The following is a 24,528-nucleotide window of genomic DNA, read 5'->3' on the forward strand; positions in this document are numbered from 1 at the left end:
AGGAACTCCATTTATCAACAGAAAATCACACAGAAGAAAACTAATACAACCACATTACCAACACTTGTTTATTTTTCTTCCCCCGTACACATTGTCAGAATTCATCTTCAATGCACACTAAGGAGGCAGATATTATTATGCACACTTTACAGATGAGGAAACAGGCTCAGAAAGCTTTCCTCAAACTCATACAGTGAGTAAAAATACCAGGGGTCAGGATTCAAACCAAAGTCTAAGCTATTCTTCATGCAAATCTTTCATAACTATAATCCACTCCTGACAGGGCTCTCACTTGGCTCAGGCCCTAAGACTTGATGGACTTCAAAATCCCCTGGAGTTGACCAAATTTCCAGGGAAAGGCCAAATACCATCCAAAGATGCCTTCAAAGGTAAAAGATCCAAGGAGAGCAAATCAGGCTTCTACCACCAAGTCCTGTGGCCTATTTAACAAATATTTATGGGGGCGGGGGGGGGGGGGGGGGGGGGCGGTGCCTGGGTGGCTCAGTCAGTTAAGCGTCTGACTTAGGCTCAGGTCACGATCTCTCACTCCATGAGTTCGAGACCCACATAGGGCTCTGTGCTGACAGCTCAGAGCCTGGAGCCTGCTTTGGATTCTGTGTCTCCTTCTCTCTCTGCCCCTCCACCTCTCATGCTCACTTTCTCTCTCTCTCAAAAATAAACAAACATTAAAAAAAAATTATGGAGCCCCTACAATGTGCTAGTCCCAGGAAACATGTAGAACAGTGAACAAAAGAAAATCCCACTCACCTAAAGCCTACATTCTAGTGGGGGGTAGACTGAATGAACAAATAAACTTCTAATATATAACATGTCAAATTAAAAAAAAAATAAGCACAGAGAATGAAGGGGTAGAAGACTGGGGGCAGAAGATGCAATGGGTGCTATTTTAGAACCGGTGGTCAGAAAAGGCTTGAGTTTAAACTGCTGCAAAGGGGCACAGCAGGCCTGCTAGCTACTCCATCCAGCAGGTCCTATAGTCTTGACTACAGTTCAGTGCTTCCTTGCTTTTCACTGGATGAACGGGTAGACCACAGTGCTAAATGCAAACAGCAGGTTGAAGAGAAAGAAAAATATGAAGTCTTTCTCCCTGACCTCAAGGAAAGCAGTTGCCATGCACTGTTGCCACGGCGTTAGGGAAATAGAGAAAGCAGCATTCTAACAGGACAGTATGAAGAGAAAGCACTAGTGAGGAGACAAAAGGCAAGTAGAGGTAAGCACTCTCCTGGAAGTGTGGGGAAGGGAAAAAGGTCAAAGCTTTTAGGGAAAAGGTCTTTGCTAATCCCTACCCATTTTCTACTCCCCTAATACATTGCAGTTCCTAACTGGAAGAGTTAGCAGAAAAATCAAAATAACACCAAGTTTCTGAAGTACTCTGTATCACATTAGAATATTTCTAAATATTCCTCCAAATTTCATCTTTTTGGTCAAAATGTACCTTAGATTCCAGCCAGCTAACTTAATACCTGATATAAATATGTCTTCTTAAACAAGGTATGGCCCAGACGTGGAAGGTACATGGTTAGAGTGAAAGAAACGTGTGCTACAAGGTCAGGCAGAACAGGGTTTATATCCTATTTCTGCCATTTACAACTGTGGGACCCTGGATAAGTTCCTTGGCCTATCTAAGCCTTTTGTTCTTTATCTGTAAGATTAAAACAGAAGGATTAAAGACTGATTTATAACTGTATAAAGGGATAAAGGCTGACTTATCATTATAAGTTAATAGATACTCATTCCCTGGCTTTAAACAGTTCCAGTATCTTTAACTTCTACTTTAGTATCACCTCTGATGGGAAGATGAGGCATTTCATGCCACTGGTAGATAAAATTGAAAAATTACACATAAAGTCAAAATCTTCCTTAATGCATGAATAGGCAATTCAAGAAAAAATACCAACTCCTAATAAACATATGGAAAATATCTAAATCTTAACTCATAACCAGAGGAGTACATATTAGCCAAGTAATATCATCAGTTATGGGGACACAGGTACTGTATCATGTAATGCTGGCCAACATACATATGATCTTTCCAGAGAGAAATAACAATATGAATCAAAACCTTAAAAATATGTATTCCCTTCCATCTACCATTTATGCTTGTAAGAAATTTCCCAAGAAAATATTACGTGGATGTTCTTGACAGCACTGCAACAAAAAACTAAAAGCAAAAGACTGACGATTCAAATAAATTACTGACAATTCAAATAAATTACAATATCTCCATATAATGGAAAACATAAAGTCACTAAAATGCTTATCTTGGGGGGCACTTGGGTGGATCAGTCAGTTGAGTGACTGACTCTTGATTTAAGCTCAGGTCATGGTCCCAGGGTCATGGGATCAACCCCTGCATAGGGCTCCATGCTGAGCGTGCAGCCTGCTTAAGTTCTCTCTCTCTCTCCCTCTCTCTCTCTCTCTCCCTCTGCCCTTCTCCCCATTCATTCTATAAGTTAATAAATAAAGCTCATGTTGGAAAAACACTTACAGTGCATATGAAATTTGAAGGGCTAAAAAACAAATGTTTTAAGAAGAACTGCTTATGAAAATGGACCCCCATCTTACACCATACATAAAAAAATAAACACAAAATGGATTAAAGACTTAAACATAAGACCTGAAATCATAAAACTCCTATAAGAACACACAGGCCCTGACATCAGCCTTGGCACTGATATTTTTGGATTTGACACCAAAAGCAAAGACAACAAAGGCAAAAATAAACAAGTGTGACTACATCAAACTAAAAAGCTTCTGCAAAGGAAAGAAAACCATCAACAAAGTGAAAAGGCAACCCACAAAAATGAGAGAAACTATTTGCATATCATGTACCTGTTAGTACTCAATATCCAAAAAATATAAAGAAATACCAGTCAATAGCAAAGGAACAATCTAATTAAAAACTGGGCAGAGGAAGTAAATAGATATGTTTCCAAAGAAGATATCCCAATGGCCAACAAATACATAAAAGATGCTCAACATCACTAGTCATCAAGGAATGCAAGTAAAACCCACATTCTGATAGCACCTCACAACTTATATAAACAGCAATCATCAAAAAGCCAAGAGATAACAAGTGTTGGTGAGGATGTGGAGAAAAGAGAATACTTACTTGTGCACTGCTGGTGGGAATGTAAATTGTAGCAACTAAGGAACACAGTATGGAGATTTCTTAAAAAATTAAAAATCCACCAATCCTAATTCTGGGTATGTATCCAAAGGAAATGTAAACAGTATATGGAAGAAACATCTGCATTCCCATGTTCACTGCAGTATTATTCACAATAGCCAAGATATGTTAACAACGTAAGTATCCATCAGTGGATAAGTGGATAAAGAAGATGTGGTGCTTATGTATATTTATACATATATATTATGCACATTATGTATGTTACATATAAATATTTATAAACATATGAATGTTATATATGTACATATAATATATATAATACATACATGCACAATTATATAATTTTATTTATAAAAATATGTATAAAATTCAGCCATGAGAAAAAAGAAATTCTGTCATTTCCAACAACACGATGGATCTTGAGGATATTATGCTAAGTGAGATAAGCCAGAAAGAGAAAGACAAATACTGCATAGTATCATTTATATGTGCAATCTAAAAACAAAACAAACTCATTTTTATTAAAATAATATTTAATATTATGCAAATAAATGTACACAGAAAGCCTTTAGATATACATTAAAATGTTATCAGTTGTTTCTTTAGGAGGTAGACTATAGATTAATTTATATTTTTTTTCCTTTGCTTTCCCTATTTTCTTATTTTCCTAAAATGAATACATACTGCTGTGTAACAGAAACATACCAACTGTCATAATTTATTTATATATCAGCCTACAAAGGAAGGGGCCAAACTGAGAGTCTTACAATGATGTAACCAGAAATGGACTTTAGAGTACAAACAAATGAAGAGCACACACTTTCCTGAGAATCTGGAAGTCAGATATCACAATAATACCAAAAGAAACAACGGATCATCAGTAGCTAAGACTGCCATGCTCAGTTGGGCCAGGCTCCCTGCTGACTTCAGGGAGTTATTCAGGGATTTAAGGACCTAAATCTGGCACCAGGTAAATACCACAGGCTTGATAAGAAGTCCAGAGGGCATCATGGGCAAAATTAAAAACCAGCACCGCACACCCACACACAGTTTCCACACTTGTTCCACAGCAGCAAATCCACAACAGACCTTGAGTAAACTAGGAAAGAATACCTGAAACACTCAAAATACCTTTGAAAATTAGTTTGCATTGTGACTTTTCTTAAAACGTCAAACCCTAACCAAGCAAGGAAAATCAAATGATTTTGCTCAAATGTGAAAGTAGAAAAGGAAATGTGAGGGTATATACTCTTGCTAAGATTTGAAAAAACAGAAATCTGACAAATTATCAGCCACATAAGTTTCAATTTGCCTCTTCTCCTTCTCATCTCTATAAACCCTGAGACAGCTAGCTCTATACTCACTGGACCAGCCAGCCTCAGTCAGCTCAAGGTGGGGTTTACACTGAAGGCTTATGTTCCTAGATCCCCACTGCTGCCAGTCTGCGCTCTCCTCACGCTTGAGATCACTGCTTTACTTCCCACTTCTGAGAAGCAGCAAAGCCAGCACACTTTCTTCTTACCATCCTCCCTGCCTCTCCTCTTCTCAATCCCTGTTTCTCATCTCTCTCGCTGATAGTGACTCTTCCTGTCAACCTCTCCCCCTTCCTAGTTCCTTCTAGAGTTAGCGATATAACTTCAGTCTAGTCCTCCCACCACCGTGGGCCTATTTTCTCATCTGGAGGATGAGAGGATGACAAGAGATTTAACATCCTTTCCCTGCTTTAAAATTATGTGATTTCACGACAGACAAACAGATCACTAAACAGAAGAACCACCAGGACGTTGAGGGCAAGAAGCATATATCCATTTTTACTTTATTTCCAAACAAATGTTTCCAAAATGTCTACTGTAAAAATAGTATATTCAGGGGTGCCTGGGTAGCTCAGTCAGTTGGGCGTCTGACTTCAGCTCAGGTCGTGATTTCACGGATTTTGAGTTCAAACCCCATGTCAGGCTCTGTGCTGACAGCTCAGAGCCTGGAGCCTGCTTCTGATCTGTGTCCCTCTCTCACTCTGCCCCTCTCCCGCTCAAGCTCTGTCTCTCTCTCTCTCTCAAAAATAAATAAAACATTTAAAAAAAAAAAAAGATTTAAAAAAGTATATTCAACTAGATCCTGGCTCCATATTCTAATTTTTATACACTGTGATTAAAAACAGAATGTCTAGCTTTGCCTTTGAATTCTGTAATTCTTTCCATTCATAATGAGTAGTTTTTACATGAAGTCAACTGAGTTTTGTATCGAGCAGTACATTCTTAGTCAACAAGAGAACTTCAGGCATTTGGACTAACAGAATCAAAAGTAACTTTCACTCCAAAGAAATAAATTACTGTTTTGGTATGTTCTACCCAATATTTCTTCTAAGAAAAATATTTTATTATTTTATTATTAATATTTATTACAGCTTTTTATAAGCAAAGTATTTATTCTGATATTAAATAAGTCATGCTTTTCAAAATATAAAAGAACACCATTTTTTGGATGTTAATTTCTTTTTTTAATTTTATTTTAATTCCAATGTGTTAACATATAGTGTTATATTAGTTTCAGGTGTGCAATATAGTGATTCAACAATTCTATACATTATTCAGTGCTCATCATGATAAGTGTACTTTTAACCTCCTTCACCTATTTCACCCATCCCTCCCCCATCCTAAAAGAATACTCTTCTACCTGTAAAGTATATTTATGAAAAAGTAGGTCATTAGGTTCTTTATTGTGTAAATAAGTGGTTTTTGTTTTTTCTGTGCTATAGAAACAAACCTCCAAAGCATTGAGCAGTACAATACCCTTATGCAGAAGTCAGATTTAACCTTGACTGAATTAATTAGGAAATAGTTATTATATACTTATATATGTTTTAGCAGGTATTATGGAAAAGTGAAAACTATAACAAGATCCTTTACATCTCACATGGAAATCAAATGTATCCACATGATAAATACCAGGCAAGGTATTTATATTTACGTATGCCAATTACTACCATATGTCAAAAACTACATGAATCACTAGGGATGTGAATAAAACTCCACCCTGCCATAAAGGTCTCACAAGTCAGTAAGGAGCCAGTCCCTCATAACCCAGATACAACTAACCTGCCAGCTCCCAGCACGACCATTGCACTTACAGCAGGAAGTCCAGTACCCTTCCCAAGAAGGTGACAGCTTGTGGACTACAAGGAGAGGTAAGGAGATGGGGGTATATTATTTCATGGTCACTACTTGTCATTTCTCATATTGTGGGAATCAATAAAGTAAAAGCAGCATCTTGTTTGGTTGGTTGATTTTTATCAGTCTGACAGTCTGTGTCTTTAATTTAGTCCATACACATTTAATGTAATTATAAATATATTTGGGTTTACATCTACCATCTTATTTTGTGCTAGTTATCCCATCTATTTTAACCTCCTTTCTTGCCTCTATGCCCTTGCAAGTATGGAAGCTGTATGCTCTGTTTCTTTACCTTTGTTATCCCAGAAATTACAATAAAATATAAAGTTAATCAATTCTTTCACTCTTCTGTCTGATCTTAAAACACTTTTACACTATTTACACCCTTCACCACTTCTATTCCCAATTCAAAATACTGAGCTTCAGTCATAATGGATTTATATGCAGTTCCCTGAACAACTTACTCAGCCTCTCATCTCAGCCTTTGCACTTGGCTGCTCCTTCTAACTAGAATGTCACCCATCTTCTCCTTACACGTCCTTCCCAGTCTGGCTTAATCCTGCTCACCTCTCAGCCCTGAGCTTCTCGGGGAGTTCTTTCTGACCTCACAGTAAGTTCACTTGGCTACATCTGTCTTCCCTCCTACTAGCCATCAAGCACTAACATTCAAGGACTGTTTTAAACACTAAACTCCAACAGATAAGGGCCTACCTGGATTACTTGCTAAACCCTCAGCAGAACATTATGGGTGTTCAATAAACATGTGATGAACAAATGAGTGAACACAAAGTTTCAAAACATACAAAAATCAGGATGGAAACAAACCAGGCCACCAATTACCCAAAATGATAAACAAAGTCCACTCATTACAGAACAAAAAGACCTACCTTGGTGAATAAGACTGAAGGCTCTGGTGACAGATGAAAACTTCAAACCTAGATGCTACTACTTATTATTGGACAAGGTACTTAACTGCCCTGTGACTTTAAAAAATGAGGACAATCATAAAACAACCTCATTAGGTTGTTATAAGGAATAAATTAGCTAATACTTGAAAAGTACTTAGAGCATTTTTTCTTAAGATTCTGTGTGTACATTTACAATAGGGGCTGAAAATCTAGTTGTTAAATAGCAAAATTTAACTAACGCTGTTATTAGGGGGCGTCTGGGTGGCTCAGTTGGTTAAGCGTCCAACTCTTGGTTTCAGCTCAGGTCATATTTCACAGTTCCTGATATCAAGCCCCACGTTGGACTCTGTGCAGAAAGCATGACGCCTGCTTTGGATTCTCTCTCTTCCCCTTTCTCTGCCACTCCCCTGCTTGTGCTGTCTCTATCTCTCGCAAAATAAATAAATAAACATTAAAAACAATAACTGTTATTAGGCCCTTTTTTAAAACCTGGTTACCATACATTAAAATAATTTCCTGTAATGCCTTTAAGATACAGGTTTATAACCCATAAAGACAACATCACTGTAATTGAATACTAGAAAACAATCAACATGAATCATTAAAAAAAGGTTGAACATTAAGTACATGCATTTAAAATATATAAAAGGGAATAATAACATTTTTTAAAAATTCCATCAAAAAATGGTCTAAAGGAACCATCTGACCCTTTTAAGGAACATGTTTCAATGTTTTAAATGTAATAAATTTATAAGTTTTATTATAATTGCTTAATTGTAGCTATAGAAGATATTGAGTTTTCAAAATTTCTGCATTATCCAAAAATATTATCCAAATAATGTAATCAATATTCATTATTATCCCATACAATAGATAAAATATTTTAAACAGTTTTTTTGGGGGGGGATTTCTTTTCTCTCTAAATATTTAAGTATTAGAATGATGTATTTTAGTACCATGAAATGTCTCCAAATCAATTCTAATTCTGTTCCTGATTTTGGGTGGCAAGTCACTCTATAACCTTTTCTATTTTTTCCTAGAAACCAATATTTCCTAATTAGTTTGATTTTAATGGATATCTTGTGACTGAGTTAATAATACTATGTTACAATCATTTAATCAAGCTTTTCTATTGATAATCCACCTCATTTTATAACCCAAAATTCTATTTAAAGACTAAGATTCTCATTGTGTCTCAAATTCCTAGGCCACAAGATGCTGGGTAGCAGAGCAACAAGTCTTTAAAATCCTCAATTGATAATGAGGTTCATTAACTCTGACTGACTGTGAAAGGTCACACTGAACTGGGAAGGTTTTATTTTAAAAAGAATTATCTGGGGGGCACCTGGGTGGCTCGGTTGGTTGACTAACGGACTCTTGATTTTGGCTCAGGTCACGATCCTAGGGTTCTGGGATCGAGTCCCATGTTGGGCTCCACGTGGAGCATGGAGCCTGCTTAGGATTGGTATTCTCTCTCTCTCTCTCTCTCTCTCTCTCTCTCTCTCTCTCTCTGTCTCTCTCCTCTGTTCATGCTCACTCCTCATGCGCTCTCTCTCTCTCTCTCTCTCTCTCTCAGAAAAAAAAAATTTTTTTTTTGATACTTTCACATAGAGATGGAGCACCTTTACATTACCAGTAAAGGTTCTTGGAGAAACCACATTAATAAATAGATAAAAATGAGAATTAGAATTTCAATTATAAAATAAACAAAGGCACCTAAAAATAGCTTTATTTTCCCCTTTGGTGTTTAGGTTTTTACTTGTTTTTGCTACCAGGTATAGAGTATTTCATGACTAAGTAGCACCTTACTTACATGGATTTTCTCATTTAATCCTCAGAACACTCCTGCAAGGTTGGTATTATTACTCCATTATAGACTATAAAATACTCTCAAAAGATTCAAAAAGGTCTGTCTGGCTCTTCACCTCACTACAGATTTTCATAAAGCCTACCAGCTCTTACCTAAGGTAAGGTGAATGTCAAATCAACACAAAATGTTCACTGTTTGAAAAAGATCTCACAAGCATGTTTTAATAGTGCTCTATTTCATTTATCTGATTGATATATATGTTACTAATGCTGTTTTTGAAGAATTAAACATACTTTACTTATTGCTGAATGCCCCTAAAAGATTCTTTAAACCCAGTGGACCTACTTCAGCCATTAAGAGAGCATGTAAGAGAAGACTAAAATAAGCCAGGAGTGAGAAAATGAGGTAATGTTCTGTCTCTGTTGTGTATTGGCTGTGAACACCTGAGGGAAATCAGCTAACTTTTTTGAACACCACACAATGGGCCCAGTATGAGGGTGCTACCGCAGGGATAGTAATGCTTGGCTGCCTACCTCAGAGTTGATGGCAGGATCAAACAACATAGCACGTGTAAAAGTACTTGGTAAATTACACCTAATACCATATTAATAAACAGCATTTCTGGTATTTTTTAAAAAGCAAATATTTTGAAGAGATGTAGCTTAAATTTTAAAATTACAAGAAAAGAAATGGGATTCAGAATATGGAAATTGGTTTGTTTGTTTTTAAATCTGCTTTGCAAAATCAGCTACAATTGCATGAGGTAAATCTGAACATACAAATCTACAATGCCAAGCATTTGGGGCAACTGGGGTAAACAATGAACAAAACAATCTTTAACTGCTACATATCTTTGTATCTTTTGCATCTAATAGTATCTGGCACACAACAAACACCAAGGAATGGTAGATAAATAAATGTATACATGAACAAGTTAGGTGTACAAAAATGACCAGAAAGAGACTTGTCACTAGAAAGTTACTTGCATAGTGACCAAATAGAACACTCTGGTTGTTTGCAAAGACTTGCTTGACTAAAGGTACCCTGTTCAATCTGCTCCACTACAACAGTGCTTTTAAGGAGATGCAAACAAAAGCAGTAAAGTCCTGGCCCAAAACTCCTAAATCAGATACACCTGCTTGTTACCAGAGACATAAAACTGAAAACAGATGAAAACCAGGCAAATCCCTAATTTTAAAAATAAGTAAATCCCACGTGTAAAACCTGCTTTTCGTCAATCAAATGAATCAGGAAAGGCAGCATTTCTAGGCCATTACCCTTGGGTCAAAGTGGCACTTACAAAATGCCTTAACTAATTAGTCTAATCATCGCTTCTGTTCCACATGGTTGTAATTGCCTAATTACCTAACTCAAAATGTTCACCCAACCTCCATATGCCGAGCCCCTCCACAGCTCTACTTCCTTCAACAATTTTTCCTTAAGAACATTTAGTGACACCACCACTTACAGAAACAAGGATTGATTTGAGACTGTGGAAGAGACCCTAAAGTTTTGGTACATTTTTTCCTTAGAAATTTTTAAGGAACAGAACTTAAATTTCTAATCCTTCAGAAATATACAAATAAGACTAGGGAAAATAATTTGGTTTCTGAAATTCTCTTAATCATCATTTTAAAAATCTGTAGCAAATGGAGAATAGCAGAACAAAAAGCACCTTTTTTGCCCCAGAAGGTGAGTAACGTATGTACTTGCTGGACTGGAGCCTGCCATTTGGCCTGGGGGCTTCAAAACCAACTGCAAACTTGGGCCAAGCAAACCATTAGGGCTGTTTCAGTATTCTACGTCAGCAGTGGCCAGCACAGTGAGGACACCAGCTAATGGTAGCTTGTGTTCTGTATTCATCTCTTTTCAAGCTGCCTCTATTCAATTCCTCCTGTTTTAAAGTTTCTCTTGGGAGAAAACAAAAACCATGCCAGAAAGAACAACAGCCATGACTAAGAGAAACCAAAGCACTGGTTAAGGATGAGTAACCAGCATTGGTAAGCATCTCCTGAGAGCCGCTAGCCACTGTGCTTACCTGTTAGAAGCACATTATGGGAAGAGGTTTAGTTTGCCCTATAACCTCAGGAAGCTGTGCTGGGCCACTCAACTGATTTCTTCTGATCTGGGCCTCTTTTTCACAGGCTCTTCAGAATGAGGTTTTTGATAAAAGAGAAAAAAAAAAGGGAACAGAGACAAAGCAGTATCAAAGGTGCAGGGACCACCCAAAGACAATGTGGCTAGCTATCTAAGGTTTTGTTTTACTTTTACTATGTTAGAACGCCAAAGAAAAAACACTCATTCTAGGCAAAAAAAAAAAAAAATTACCCATGAAAACAAGAATAAGGTAGATGATTTAACGAGAATACCACAGATTAGAAAATGTTACAGCTGTCAATAAATTAGGGCAGATTTCTTTAACTGAGGTCTGATTACATTTTCCATAAAATGCAGCTGATGCAATTTCTTCCCACATAATTTGTATTTTAAACAAATTTAAAAATCAACAACGTATATCCTAACAAGCAGGATTTGCTGTTGTCACTTTAAGCCTCCTCCCACCCTGCCAAACCAAGTGCCTATCATATGCCTTAACACTGTGCTAGAATAAATGGTGAAGAGATGATGTCTAATCCTATTCTCAAGAAGTCTAGGTGAAAGGAACTGAGTAACACAGAACAACATCAACAAGAGTGCTAAATCTCAATAATGGCAATTCCATCCATTGTGTTAATCAAGCCAGAAATCTATTTCATTCCCTTTCTCTTTGCCCATCAGTAATCAGGTTCTACTCATCTACACAGAATGTGGCTTATTTGTGTGTATCACAACTGCCACCACTCCCATCCAAGAAAGCTTCCTTTCTCACCTAAAAGAGCTTCCTGAGTGGTCTCCCTGCTTCCCTCCTACAGTGTGAGAATGGAATGAAGAGTGATCTTTTTAAAATGCCAAACTGCTGCGGTGCCTGGGTGACACAGTTGGTTAAGCATCCAACATCAGCTCAGGTCATTATCTCATGGTTTGTGGGTTCAAGCCCCGTGTAGGGTTTTGTGCTGACAGCTCAGAGCCTGGAGCCTGTTTCAGATTCTGGGTCTCCCTCTGTCTCTGCCCCTATCCCATTCACTCCCTGTCTCTGTCTCTCTCTCTCAAAAATAAATAAACATAAAAAAAAATTTTAATGCCAAACTGCTTAAATCCATTTCACAACTTCCCATATCCATAGGATAAAATCCAAGCACCCTACTGCACTATCTGGCTTCTGCCTACCTTTTAAGCCGCTTCCCTCCATTCCATATCTCCCCATCTTAATACCTCCTTACTCACTTCTTTCCATTCTTCATATGCTAAGCTTTAGCCCACCCCTGGCCTCTGTGCTTGCTATTCCTCTATATGGCATATGTTTCTTCTGACCAGCCCCATTTCAGCTACCACCTAGGGCCTACCTAGGGCCATGCATGTGACCATGTGACTCAGACCTAGCCAAGGTACTCCATTCCCTTTGGCTACAGAAATAGACACATAACTCAAGCTAAGCCTATCAAAACTAAGCCTAGGAACTTCGCTGGAAATATGGGCAACAAGCATGCCAGGGGGCCAGATGATAGGTAAGGGTACTATATACTAAACAGACACTATGCTGTGGCATGCATGCATGCATCACGAACGAACGAACGAATGAATGAATGAATGAATAAATAAATAAATAAATAAAGGCTGGTCCCACTCCCCTCTAGTTCAGTCCTAGAGACAAATCTCTCTGGTATATCAGGTTCAAGCTGAAGAAGAAAAGATACAGGACAAAAAGGAGTCAAGTCTCTAATCCTGGCTTAGCCAATTACCAGCCATGTGATCTTGAATAAATGAATTTACTGTTGTAGTTCTCAGTTTCCTCATGGATAAAAGTATCAAAGTAGGACTAGATCTTTTCTAGATCTAGATCTAAACATTTTAGCTCTGTGATTCCACCACCTCTTTTTTAAAGGTGTAAAGTTAGGATAATAGCTAAAATGAAGCCAGCCCTAACCTGTATCACCTAAAAACTACACGTTTTTGTCTGACTCTATATGATGGTAGGTAAAATGTCAATGGTGCCACCTTTCCAGAAAGGAATATGGATTTTTGGTGGGGCCATAAAGAATTCACAGCTTTGACTCTCAAATTCCTCTTAAAGGAAAATATTGTATGGAAATAAGCAGAAACACAAACATAGACACAAAGTTTATATAAAAGCTTTTATATGTAAAGCATATATATATATATATATATATATATATATATATATATATATAGTATTGTGTCATCACAATAAAAAACTAGAAACACGTAAGTATTCAATAACAGGGAACTGGTTAAATGAGTTACAGAAAACCCCTAAGATTAAATAGCAGGTGCCATTTAAAAAACATATTTGCTAAGGGACACCTGGGTGGTTCAGTGGTTAAGTGTCCGACTTCGGCTCAGGTCATGATCTCGCAGTTCGTGAACTCGAGCCCTGCATGGGGCTCTGTGCTCTCAGCTCAGAGCCTAGAGCCTGCTTCAGATTCTGTGTCTCCCTCTCTCTCTGCCCCTCCCCCACTCACACGCGGGGTCTCTCTCTCTCTCTCAAACGTAAATAAACATTAAAAAAAATTTTTTTAAACATATTTGCTAAAACTAACGTGACATTGAATGTTAAGTACACAAAGAAAGGCTAGGTGCACCTGGGTGGCTCAGTTGGTGAAGTGTCCAACTTCAGCTCAGGTCATGATCTCTCAATCCATGAGTCTGAGCCCAGTGTCGGCTCCATGCTGACACCTCAGAGCCTGGAGCCTGCTTGAGATTCTGTGTCTCCCTCTCTCTCTGCCCCTACCTGGGCCTCTCCCTCCCTCCCTCTCTCTCTCTCTCTCTCAAAATAAGTAAATATTAAAAAAAAAAATTTTTTAAGGCTGTACATGCCCATATCTTCACCAGAGACCTGCCATGAACCTATCTTTCCCTTGATCTAGAATTCTCATGATTATTCACTAACGGCTCCACTGAATATAATGCTGAAATGTTACATTAATACAGTGGTCTTAGTTTTGCAAAAGTACTTTCAAATAACTGATGAGAAAGGAAAGCAAAATAGTGCCTCCAAAAACAGTTTAAATGTCCTCTAACCCTCTCCCATTAATCCAGATGAATTTATCAACTCAGCTATGTGATACCTAAAGAAAGCGCCAGGAAAAGAAGACCTAGAACTGGGCTAGAAGCAGCTGACAGCCATAGTCCAAGGAAAGGAGGGCACCGTAAAGACAGGTTTTACACGTAACTTTCTCCTAGTATCACTTAGAGACTGGCAAGTCAACACTGTTATGCTTTTACCAGATAGTGCCATAGATACAATATCAAACTAAAAGCCAGACTGAATTTCCAAGCGTAACAATAGGGCAACAAAAAACATTACAGAGGTGAACTTGTCCACAAAATCATAAGGTGCTGTGTTTACTCTCTGGGAGGATAAAGATTCTGGATAACAGAGTACACACACACACACACACACACACACACACACACACACACACACACATACACCCCTACAGCCCAAGAAACCTTCAAAATGAACAAGTCCCTTGGGTGTCCTCTGGCTAGAGGTCAACTATGACCTATTCAGAGAGGACCTTCCCTGCCTGCTTTAATCAATAGCCGAACCTCCAGAATTGATACAAAACTGATAAGAAGGTCTGTAGAATGTGGAGGAAAGTTCTAGAATTTGCCACACTGTGACACCACAAAAACAGCTAATGACATATGAAAGAATTAATTCATATGCATGCAAAACAGTGTTAAGAAAGAGGTATTATTTTAAGCACTGTGTCAATGTCAGGACTTTTAGACAAAGGTATTTAAGACATCATCTAAACTAAAAATAAATTAAGGCTCTGAGGTAGCACCCCAAATCTTTAAAATAACTTACCCATTCTTAAAATTCCCTTGAGTAAATTATCATAGTAATAGTTACATCCTTTTATTGAATGTTTACAATGTGCCAGGCACTGAGCTAAGCATTTCACATGCACAGACTCATTTTAATCATTTGATCATCAAAAAGTTCCATGAAAAAGATTTTACCCCCCATGTCACCAATGAGGAAACTGAGGAAACTTCCTCACCAATGAGGAAGCTCAGTGAATTAGTACATTTCAAAATAAAATTACCATTGAGAGGTGGGATTCAAACCCAGGTCTGTCAAATCCCACTACGAAGTTATGTTTTTCAAGCTGGTATATGGTAGAATATTTTCAGGAGGTTTATACTTGTTTTCTTACGAACTTACTTACATAACTTGTTGTGAACTTATATATAGCTTATATAAACCTGGAACTTTAGTTATTCCAATCTTGTGCCTAGTAGCCAAAAGGTGTGTCTCACTAAATCAAGGCAGACTACACCTGGCTGAAATTCCTGCAGAATCCTTTTATATTTCAGCATACCTTAACAGCAGCAGCAGCAGCAGGAGGAGGAGGAGGGGGAGGAGGAGGGGGGAGGAGGAGGAGGGGGAGGAGGGGGAGGAGGAGGAGGGGGAGGAGGAGGAAGGGGGGAGGAGGAGGGGAGGAGGAGGGGGAAGAGGAGGGGGAGGAGGAGGAGGGGGAGGAGGGGGAGGGGGAGGAGGAGGAGGGGGAGGAGGGGGAGGGGGAGGAGGAGGAGGGGGAGGAGGGGGAGGGGGAGGAGGAGGAGGGGGAGGAGGGGGAGGGGGAGGAGGAGGAGGGGGAGGAGGGGGAGGGGGAGGAGGGGGGAGGGGGAGGAGGGGGAGGGGGAGGAGGGGGAGGGGGAGGAGGGGGAGGGGGAGGAGGGGGGAGGGGGAGGAGGAGGAGGAGAAAAAGAAGAAAGCAAATCTCATTCTCTACTGAAAACAATTTGATGTTTCCCATCTCAGTAAAAGCCTACGACAGTACAGTTGTGCTTGGAAAAGCACACAAGAGACCTTCAATAAATATTTGTTGAATGAACAACACATTCTCAGAGCCACTGTACCTTTCTTCTGCATTCAGTGTGAACATTCATATATCTTCAAGGAAATAAAACACCATGAAGAAACAGAAATTTGTTTTTAGGAAAATCACTGAGCTCCAAGTTCAGATAACAACAACAAAATGGACTCAGGTGTGTCTGCTTAGAACAAAATGAACTAGGAGCACCTGGGTGGCTCAGTCAGCTGAGCGTCCAACTTTAGCTTGGGTCATGTCTCACAGCTTGTGAGTTTGAGCCCCACATAGGGCTCTGTGCTGACAGCTCGGAGCCTGGAGCCTGCTTCAGATTCTGTGTCTCCCTCTCTCTCTCTTCCCCTCCCCCGCTCGTGCACACGCGCTCTCCCCCCCCCCCCAAGATAAATAAACATTTTTTTAAATTATTTTAATTAAAAAAATGAACTGACAGTTGCTTCATTCTGTTAGCTCTGGATAAGATTAAAAGGGACCTTTAAAAATGTGCTGTAAGTGATTTAGTCTACCTATATATTAGTAATGGTAACCAAAAAAAAAGCATTGGAACTGAAGTCAATACCAATTTGTCCAACTACAGCTTTATTTTCTCTTTCTCTGTTTCCCCATTTGCAAAATGAGGTGAGACTACAAGATTTCATCCTTCTTAGCTCTGACATTCTTATTAAATCACAATTTCCAATTTAATATACACACCGAGATAATTATTTATATTACAAAAGTATCTGATTTTAGAACATAATTTATGACAAAATCACAAACTCCCAAGAATGGAAAGAACTTTGAAGGGTCTTTCATTTGAAGAACTGGACAACTCATCCAATGGTCAATTCCTATAGTCCAAATCTTCCAAATATAAGCATTCAATTTAAAATATCCAGGTAAGGACCTAGTCTGTATCCAAACACATCTGAACAGAAAGTTGGTTTAGTTTTCAAGCCATTCCTTGAGAAAGTTCTTTCTTATTCAGAAATAAAAATCTGTTATTTTGTTCATTTCTCTTCTGTATTCTTTGCAGAAAGACAGAAAAGTGTATTCCTTTCCCATAGTCATGTTTCTCTTCAGATCACATTCATTGTCCCAAATACTTAAAGACAACTAACTATCCACTAAGTCTTCTTTCCTTAGGTTAAAGATTACAGTTTCTACAACCTCTCCTAACATCACATTATTTTCTGATCACTCACCTACCACTCAGCTACCTAACTGCCTTTTCATTGTTAGTGTCTGTCTTAAAATATGATCCCCAGAATCAAATACAGTAATTCTCACAGAATCTAATTGTTTCGAACTGCAGTAGTACTGCTTTTGGCACTTATGTAACTTACTGAGGAAGAGAAAAACATTCATTACAGCATCATTTTAATGATTAAGATAATACGTGCAAAGTCTTATTAGCACAATGCTTAGCATATAGTAATCACACAATAAATGGTTGTTGCTGCTGTTACTGGATTTCTCTTAATAAGTTTTAATATTTCATCAGTATTAGAACCTTATCTCCCCAATCAAGCTGCAAACTCTAGTTCTCTCTTACACTAAAGGTTTACCTTACATATTATTAGCTGTTTTTCCCCCAAGTCAGAGTTGATGAATATCAACTGTTGATGACAGAACAATAAAGTGTTAAGGCTCCGTTTTAACTGAAGATCAGTCAGAAATCAAGATAAAGCAACCCTCAAATTAAGACAAATTAATGGCAAACAGAATGTGATTTATTTAGAGTTAATTTGTGCTCAAATTTCTAGAACATATTCATTTCACAAAGCAAGTAATCTCTACTCTTTACTCCTCAATCATATAATTTAAAGATGCATCTTCAAATTGTCCTCCCATGTGGCTGTACCATTTTGCATTCCCACCAGCAATGAATGAGAGTTCAGAGGTACTACTTCTCAGCTTATTTTTTTCCCCTTAGGTTCAGACTTTAAGAAAGTAAGCTCTGGAATCAGACTGTCTATAGTTCAAATCCTGAATCCTCAATTTACCCACTGTGTAACCTGGAGCAAATTACTAAACCTCTCTGGCCTTAGGTTCCCCATCTGTAAAAACATGAGTCATGATGGTACCTATCTACCTTTTTGGGGGGGGGGGGGGGGGAAGGGGGGGGTTGTGGGATCAAATGAAAATGGATGTGAGTATGTTTGGGACGGTGCTTCTCATCTTTTAAAACTCTTAACGATGTTGCTGTTATAACTACTTACTCAGAAGTTATCTGAAGAAGCAAATTATTTTAAATAATTTTGCTAAAACTTATTATCGTGTCAGCCATTTTTAACTTATGCTAGCCACTGCTAGCCACTGCTAAAATCAATCACACCTTAGTGGTTTTTCTGCATATTTATAATTATCTGTTTTCCATACAATCACCTATTTGTTTTTAGGGTAGATTTTTAAATTAATGTAAAAAAATCCATCCTACATTAATTAACCAATAGTTAACATATCATCTAAAATACTGTCATTTCAATATGTAATTGTCATAAAAATTACTGAAATAATTTGCATTCTTTTTTTCATCCTCAGTCTTAGAAATTTGCTGTGTATTTTGTATTCATAGCATATCTGACATATTTCAGGTGTCAAATGGCCCTAAGTGACTGCCACATTAGAGCACATCTATAGGCAGAGTAGTTGGAGGTAGAATAAGTGCAGTTCTGTTTGTATCTTTATTTCACTATTCTTTGTGAATATCAACACATTATTGTTAAAGTTATATGGTTAGTTATGTCAGATATGCTATGAATATAAAATACACAACAAATTTCTAAGACTGAGGATGAAAAAAGGATATAAATCATCTCAATAATTTTTGTAACAATTACATATTGAAATGACAATATTTTAGATGATATGTTAAGTAAAAACACATTATTTAAATTAATTTCACTTGTTTCTTTTTACTTGCTTAAGGCAGTTACCAGAAAAAGTTTTAATTTAGAATTATATATAAAACTTGCATTATATTTCCATTAGACAGCACTGATATAGCTGATCTTAAAAAATAGGCCTCATGAAAATTAAAATCAGGACAAGATATATGATCTAAATTATAGCAGAAACTAAATGCAAAACTTAAGTGATTTTCAGAGTTTATATATAATTAACTTCAAACTCTTTCTCAACCAAAAAAACAAAAAAATTATCTTTGATAAGTACCTCTTCAATTCTAGAGCCATCTGAGAAGTTTTCATCAGTATGTGGTGCCTTGGGATTTAAATTAAGACCCAAAAATCGGGCCATTCATGCAAATGAAATGTGCCTAGAGTCTCTTCAGCTACCTAATTACTAAACAAATACCTAGAAGCCAGTAGCCTTTATGCAGAGATCAATAAAAATGCAAAGGTTGGAAGGCAGAAGATACTGAAATGCAGTATGTTCTGAGAGTCAAAAAGTTCCTGCTAGAGAGGATTCAATACTGAAATAAGAGAAAGTAGGAAGACAACAGAAGCAAAACCTAAGGGGAAAAAAAAAATAAGCTCAGAAGTAGTATCTCTGAACTCTCATTCATTGCTGGTGGGAATGCAAAATGGTACAGCCACTTGGGAGGACAATTTGGCATTTTCTTACAAAACTAAACATACTCTTACCATAAGAACGAGCAATCATGCTCCTTGGTATTTACCCAAAGGAATTAGATCCACACAAAAGCCTACATACAAATGTTTTCATCTGCTTTATTCATAATTGCCAAAACTTGCAAGTAAACAAGACATCCTTTGGTAGGTGAACAGATAAATTGTGGTATATCTAGACAATGAGATATTATTCAGCACTAAAAACAAGTTATCAAGCCATGAAAAAACATGGAGGAAGCTTAAGTCATATTACTAAGTGAAAAGGCTACACACTTCATGATTCTAATTGTATGACATTCTGGAAAATGCAAAACTATAGAGACAATAAAAAGATCAGTTGCCAGGAGCTGTAACAGTGGGGAAGGATGAATAGGCAGGGTACAGAGGGCTTTTTAGGGCAGTGAAAATATTCTGTCTGATATGATAATGAAGGATACATATTATTATACATTTGTCCCAACCCACAGAATGCAGAAAACCAAGAGTGAACACCTACTGTAAGTATAGACTTTGGGTGATTATGATGTGTCAGTGTGGGTTCATCAATTAAAACAAATGTCCCCCTCAATGGGCAATATTGATAATGGGGGGTGCTATGAATGGCAGGGGATAAATGGGAAATCTCTGTACCTTCTTCTCAATTATGCTGTGAACTTAAAATTGCTCTTAAAACATAAAGTCTTTAAAAATATAAAAAGTCATCAGCTACTGAAGAAAGTGTGAATTGAGTGTACCTCAGGCCCATGTATACTGGTGTAGAACTAAGGACTACATTAGGTCGAATAAGATGAACAGAAACTATCCGTATCAAGACATTATTTATTTAAGGGCTCAGGAGAGAAAATTTGATGTTTGATGGATATGACAAGAAAGAACTTTTTATGTTGAAAATACAAACTGCATTAACAAGAATTAGTGTTTACAATAGTAAACTAAATGATTTTAGCTGTTTCAAACAAAACCAACATTCTTCTGGATGAGAATTATGCTACTACATGAAAGCTCATTCTTTTTTTTTTCCTCTTTCCTATACCAGCAAACATACTGCTATTTTCCCCATTTTAAAACCTCTCTTGACCTCACTTTTCCATTCAGCTCTATTTCTCACCTTCCCTTTGTAGCAAAAATTGTTAAGATATTTGTCCACATTTTATGTTTCCATTTCTCTATTCCTGCTCTCTCTTGAATCCTCACCAATTTTTGGTCCCTATGACTCCAGTAAAATTGCTATTGTCAAACTCACCAGTGACATCCCCATTGCTAACTTCCTCAGTCAATTCTGGACCCTCATGTTGGAAGTATTTGATTCGCTGCCCTTCACACAGGTTCTTCACTTGGCTCATGAGACACCACACTCTCCTCATTAGCTGCTTTTTCTCATTCTCCTTTACTGGTTCCATCTCATCTCACAACCTCAGTGTGGAAGTAGCCCAGGGTCCTGAACCTCATTTCTTCTCTATCTACACTCACTTGTGGATTTCATCCAGTCTCTATACTCTGACAACTCCCAAGTGTCTACCTCCAGTCCAGAACCTCTGCCCTGAAACCCAGAGTAGTATATCCAACTGCCAGCTGGGCTTTCCAAAACTGCACTCCTGATCTTTCCCCCCAAATGAGTGTCTCCCTATACTTAATACAACTCTAGCCTTCAAGCTACACAAGTCAATAAATAACCCTGCAATTCACCACTGCCTTCTCTCACTCACATCTCACATTCTGTCACTCAAGACATCTTTTCCACTCCACCTTCAAAACATAACCACTCTAGTTACCATCCTTCATCTAGGTTATCACAATAGCCTCCTAATTGGTATCCTTATTTCTGCCCTTCCTAAGTTTAGTCTCATGAGAGCATGAGTAGCAACATGTCCTCTTAAAACATAAGCCAGATCATGTCACATCTTTATCTGAAACTCTCCCTGGCTTCTTTGCACACTCTAAGTAGAAGACCAAGCCCTTGCAATAGCCTACAAGACCAGAGGCCTCACAGGAACTAGTGTCTGTTCTCCTTCTTGCTCACTCTACTCTAGTCACATTGGTCTGATAGTTTCTGGATGGCGGGAAACATGCCTCAGCCTCAGGACTTAGCACTTGCTGTCCACTCTTTCTGAAGTACTCTTTCCCCAAGACTCTTTTTCCTTCCTCACGCCCTTTATAACAAGTCACCTGCGTGAGGCCATCCTTGATGACCCTATTTATAGTTGTAACTCCCCCTCATTCCTCTTCTCCTTCCTCTGTTTTAGTTTTCCTCATAGTAATTCACACACATGCACACAGTCTGTCACACCCTGCAAAAGTAAGAATTTTGGGGGCGACTGGGTGGTTCAGTCAGTTAAGCATCTAACTCTTGATTTCAGCTCAGGTACTGACCTCAGGCTTGGGCTCCTGTACTGGGTCAGGCTCTGCACTGGGCGTGGAGCCTGCTTAAGATTCTCTCTTTCCCTCTCACTCTGCCCTTCCCCAATTTACACACACGCACACTCTCTCTCTCTAAACATAAAATAAAAAATTAAAAATTTAAAAATTAAAAAAGAAATGCAAAAAAAGTAAGAATTTTTTATGTATTCTGTTGACCATTGTATCCCCAGTATCTAAAATAATGCCTGGTGCATAGGAAGCACTCAATAAATATTTGTTTAATAAATATATGAGTGAATGAAAGATGACACTGATACAGACCTATATACGATCTATGATAGCATACTTTACAACCTTTGCAAAGGGCTAGATTTTAATACAGCACCATTATGTATATCCACATTCAGATATTGTGGAAAAACAAAGCTGCTCCAATTTGATAATTAAGTTAGCCTTATAAAAAACTTGAGTAATTGGTTTTTATTTTAAGGTTTGTTTTTGTTTTTTGTTTTTTTTTGTTGAGAAAGAGAAAATACATGAGAAGAAAAGAGGCAGAGAAAGAGGGAGAGAGAGAATCCCAAGCAGGCTCCGCACTGTCAACACAGAGCCTGATGCAAGGCTCAATCTCACAAACCGTGAGATCAGGACCTGAGGCAAATCCAAGAATTGGACACTTAATTGACTGAGTCACCCAGACACCCCAAAAAACTAATTGTAAAAATAATAGTTCTCTAAACTGAGAGATACTCTAAAACACTCCAAAGGTGCTAGGATTTCTCGAGATCCTAGATCATGCTTCACCAGAGCACAATGAAAAGATAGTCTCAATAAGTGCACCTTCCCTGAAGCAGGTGAAGTCGCCAGGCCAGTATAATGGGCTGTGACTTCTAAAAAAGACAGAGAAATTATGACACAAAGTACAAAGCACTTAATGTTTTAATAATATATAAAATCTGGGTACAACCTGTTTCCAGTAACCCTCTGAACTTAAATATAAGACAAAGAATTTAGGATTTTTTTTATACTTTAGTAATGCATTCACTCAATAGATAGACATGGGTAGGTCATCTTTTCACAAACCACATTTTAAAAGAACTTAAATTATCTTCCAAGTTAAAAGGAAAGCAAAATAATTTCAAAAAAACATTTAGATGCACAAATAAATTAAGCAGGAATGAAGTGACTTCATACAGAAGGCAAATAAAACCCAAATTGACTTTTAAAAAAATAGTGTCTTAATTTCTCTACCTTATAATATTTATTCTTATATATGTTTGCTTGTTTCTGAAGTTATGTCTAGGAAGTCATGTACACAGCAGAAGCTCTTAAACAATCTGCAATTAGCCAACTCCAGGATGAATTTCACCCTATAAAACATCCTAGCTGATGCCCATTATTACTTGGTGCTCACAGCTAGTAATCACAGATTGTGGCAAGCTCATGAAATTCTCCTCCTACCTTTGAGAAGATGGTTACAAAGAATCAACTGTGTTTGCTCCCAAACAGACTTATGCTAGTTACACTTGCTACTGAAATTGTGTAATTCAATTAAATATTATGTAAAACAATTACATATGGGTATATAAGAAAGAATTATTTCCATGAAAGCTAAATGGAATGTTTTAGAAACAATACATTGAATGACCATAAGAGAATCCTACCAACAGTGGTTTGTTTTTAAATTGTTTTTACTATATAGAAACAAAGTAAAATTTATAAAATATTTGTCATATATTCAGATTCATGATACAAATATGCCAAGAAATTACCATTATCCTTTAACTCCCCTGTGAACCTTCCTGATAGATAATATTATAAATTAAAACATTTTTCTCACTGACTACATAATCACAGATATATTTATTTCAATAGTGCTTCTAAAATTTTGGCTTTTAAAAGTAATATTGAAGAAGAAAACCAAAGCAGGAGGCATCACAATCCCAGACTTTAGCCTCTACTACAAAGCTGTAGTCATCAAGACAGCATGGTATTGGCACAAAAACAGACACATAGACCAATGGAATATAATAGAGACTCCAGAATTGGACCCACAAATGTATGGCCAACTAATCTTTGACAAAGCAGGAAAGAGTATCCAATGGAAAAAAGACAGTCTCTTTAACAAATGGTGCTGGGAGAATTGGACAGCAACATGCAGAAGAATGAAACTAGACCACTTTCTTACACCATACACAAAAATAAACTCAAAATGGATAAAGGACCTGAATGTGAGACAGGAAACCATCAAAACCCTAGAGGAGAATGCAGGAAAAAACCTCTCTGACCTCAGCCACAGCAATTTCTTACTTGACACGTCTCCAAAGGCCAGGGAATTAAAAGCAAAAATGAACTATTGGGACCTCGTCACGATAAAAACCTTCTGCACTGCAAAGGAAACAATCAACAAAACTAAAAGGCAACCAACAGAATGGGAAAAGATATTTGCAAATGACATATCAGACAAAGGGCTAGTATCCAAAATATATAAAGACATCACCAAACTCCACACCCGAAAAACAAATAATCCAGTGAAGAAATGGGCAGAAGACATGAATGGACACTTTTCTAAAGAAGACATCCAGATGGCCAACTGG

The 24,528-nt window shown here is 37.7% G+C and overlaps 1 protein-coding gene and 1 long non-coding RNA gene across 13 annotated transcripts in view; one reads left to right on the forward strand and one right to left on the reverse strand.

The window, feature by feature from the left end:
• The window catches only part of PSD3 (pleckstrin and Sec7 domain containing 3), an 800,398-nt gene that overhangs the window by 557,377 nt on the left and 218,493 nt on the right, over positions 1–24,528 (reverse strand). The gene's annotated exons all lie outside the window — the stretch shown is intronic.
• Positions 9,036–23,505, forward strand: LOC109262237 (uncharacterized). Its single transcript, XR_002077678.2, has 3 exons — positions 9,036–9,196; positions 20,044–20,073; positions 23,225–23,505. It is a non-coding gene; the product is annotated as an uncharacterized LOC109262237 (long non-coding RNA).

Source organism: Panthera pardus, unplaced genomic scaffold, assembly GCF_024362965.1.
Source record: "Panthera pardus isolate Hobbes unplaced genomic scaffold, ASM2436296v1 HiC_scaffold_13, whole genome shotgun sequence".
NCBI classification, from domain to species: Eukaryota; Metazoa; Chordata; class Mammalia; order Carnivora; family Felidae; genus Panthera; species Panthera pardus.